The sequence below is a fragment of the Aplysia californica genome, unplaced genomic scaffold (genome assembly GCF_000002075.1).
Source record: "Aplysia californica isolate F4 #8 unplaced genomic scaffold, AplCal3.0 scaffold00989, whole genome shotgun sequence".
Lineage (NCBI taxonomy): Eukaryota > Metazoa > Mollusca > Gastropoda > Aplysiida > Aplysiidae > Aplysia > Aplysia californica.
The window spans coordinates 7,446-10,227 of record NW_004798259.1 but is presented as its reverse complement, the minus strand read 5'-3'; the positions used below and the strand labels follow the sequence as shown (position 1 = coordinate 10,227).

Here is a 2,782-nt window from a genome sequence, read left to right as displayed (position 1 = left end):
GGGGGCAGTGTTGAAAATGGGAGGCGTTTCAAAAACACATACACTAGATAAAACTCCCTCAAGGTTGGCACAATCTGTGAAGCTTTCATTGCAAAGTACAGATTTATTTATACTTTGGGGCGGCTGGAAAAATAAAACACAGCCAGAGAAAGACATGGAAAGACAGAAAAGGAGAACGAGAGAAAGTGACGGACGAAACAGAGAGCGACAGAGAGATAGGGAGAGAAAGAGAGAGATAGAGAGAGAGGGGGGTAGAGACAGGCAGACAGACAGACAGACAGACAGGCAGAGAGATAGACAGACAGACAGGATGAAAGAGAAAGAGAGAGACAGAGCGAGCGAGAGAGAGAGAGAGAGAAAGAGAGGAGAGGTGTGAAAGAGAGAGACAAAAAAGAGAGTTTATCTCACCTGTTGTATTACACGTGCTCACAAGAATTCCCTGTCCTTGGTATCCAGGTCCAGAGTCACAGTTGTAATCCGTCACGTGGTACCATGACACACACTCGGAGACAGCAATCTGAAATAATATAAGTCATTGCTTGGTTTACATGAAGACAGTGAATTGCTTTGCTTGTTTGAGTAAAGAGAAGTACATGGACACAATAATGGTCATTTAGTGCTGGGAAAAAGTAAGACAGACAGACAGAAACAAGAGAGGAGAAAGTAAAGAAGTAGGAGTGGCGCCCTCCAACCACCTCCTGTAAAAACAACACAAAAACTATCTTTAAAAACCAACAAACAAGCTATAAAAAAAAAACAATCACCAAAAAAACCCACCAAAAGACATGGTTGCGGAGCCCAATTTGTCCTAAAAAATAGGGCGTCTGACGCACTCAGACACAGCAATCTGAAATATAAGTCCATGGTTGGTTTACATGAAGACAGTAAAAACAACACAACAGAAAAAAAACCCCAACCAACCAAACAAACAGAACAAAAACAAAACACCCCAAAAAACTAAAGCCATGGTTTCAGTGATGATTTTGTTCTAAAAAATATAGGGCGTCTAAAGCTAATCAAGTCTAGCATTGACGTTGGCTGGGAAGGTTTCGGCGTTTTTCCTGTCTGTCACAGATATTTCTGGGGCTGCTATACTCTGCTTAAACACTGCAGTGTCGTTGTTGTTGTATTGTTATTGTTGTTGATTTTGTTGGTGTCGTTGTTGTTGTTGTTGCTATTGTTGTTGTTGATTTTGTTGGTGTCGTCGCCAATGTTGAGATAAGACCAACTGGACTGACATGCACTCATCTGATTACACTTCTGTAGATCTTGGGAATCTTGGGAATCCATCTAAAAGATGGATTCTTTGTCTCCATGTACTAACTATTAGTCTCCCCATCAACTATCCCGAAAATCATTTCATCCAGGATAAACGTCCATCATCATCATCATCATCATCATCATCATCATCATCATCATCATCATCATCATCATCATCATCATCATCATCATCATCATCATCATCATTTTCTTTGTACTTCTGTTCTGGGCTATTGTCTCCAACTCTATCCAGATGTATCCCATCCCCTTTAGCTCTAAATAAAACTACCCCCGACAAGTACATTTAGGTTTTCCTTTCTTTCTCCTTTAATGTGGAACCATGGTGATGATAAACACCGTGCGTTACGTTCCAACAACGTTTTCTCAAAGTGTGCACTGTCCATTTTAATTTCCCTTTTTCTTATTTCTAAATTCAGGTTTTTGTTAATTTGAAAAGTCTACATGTGCAGATAAAATAAATGAATAAATAAAACATTTCTGACATGATTGCCGCTTTGTTCCTCATGTTACGCTATACAATTCAGAAACATTGCGACACGAAGTAAAATCGATACATGTAACACAATATCCACTCGCAAACGATTTTTGACCTGTCGTCTTGGGCAGAAAAATAGTTATTACGGCCTAAAAGACACGGACAGCTGCGGTTCCCGAAAAGACACCATCCAACCGAAAACTTTTAGTTTAGTTTTAGTAAAGTAAGTTCTACGGCGCTCGTAACTGCATAATATTAAGGTCATATGAGCGCCAAGGGGTGGATGTCAACAGAGAACTCTGCTCACCCCTCAGCAGCACAAAGTCTGCTTCGACTATCAAGGCACCCCGGAAATAGGAGTTCACAAGAAAATGACAAACATACAAAAGAAGTAGAGGAAAAATGATGATAGTAAGGACGAGGAGAGAAAAAGCAGCAGTACCCCCTATGCCGTTCCGCTACAGTATGAGACTCTACCTTTCAGGGCCACCTGGGCTGCGTGGGATACAGTTGCCCAGCAGAAAGACGGAAGTACACACGATAAAATTGACAAAATTCAACTTACGCCCTTTGTGTACAACTGTCAAACGCCAAACCACTGCACAAAAGAGGATGGTATTTCGAAAGGCCAATTTAGTAGTAAACCAATCCATAAAAATGAGGTCAAATCATCGAAAATAGTACCATTAATTCAGCATGTGGGCATACTAGAAACATAAACCTGCCTTTAAAAGGGTAGTAAAGTGCACACGAGGCGATTTGAAAAACAATTTGGATCCATCCTAAAGATGTGAAACAAATTAATACGGCTCTCTGTAACGAAAACTTAATGAGTTGTATATGGGGTGCACAACGTGTTTCTTTTTTTTTTTTGTTGGTTCCACCAGTGCACTTTAGTCAGTGTATAGTAAGTATTCTTGCACCCTACAAGTACACACAGTATAGGTCAAGTTAAATCGAACGCCGACGATATTAACGAAAGAAAAAATCAAGCTAAGTCTTGATATGCTCCCCATGGACAAAATG

The 2,782-nt window shown here is 40.3% G+C and overlaps 1 protein-coding gene across 11 annotated transcripts in view; it reads right to left on the bottom strand.

The window, feature by feature from the left end:
• Positions 1–523, bottom strand: part of LOC101857755 (sodium bicarbonate cotransporter 3) — a 150,274-nt gene extending 149,751 nt beyond the window's left edge. For all 11 annotated transcript variants that reach the window (XM_035973074.1, XM_035973081.1, XM_013089580.2 and 8 more), the window contains exon 1: positions 409–523. The gene's annotated coding sequence lies outside the window, so the exon portion shown is untranslated. The remainder of the gene's footprint in view (positions 1–408) is intronic.
• Positions 524–2,782: the final 2,259 nt, after the last annotated feature.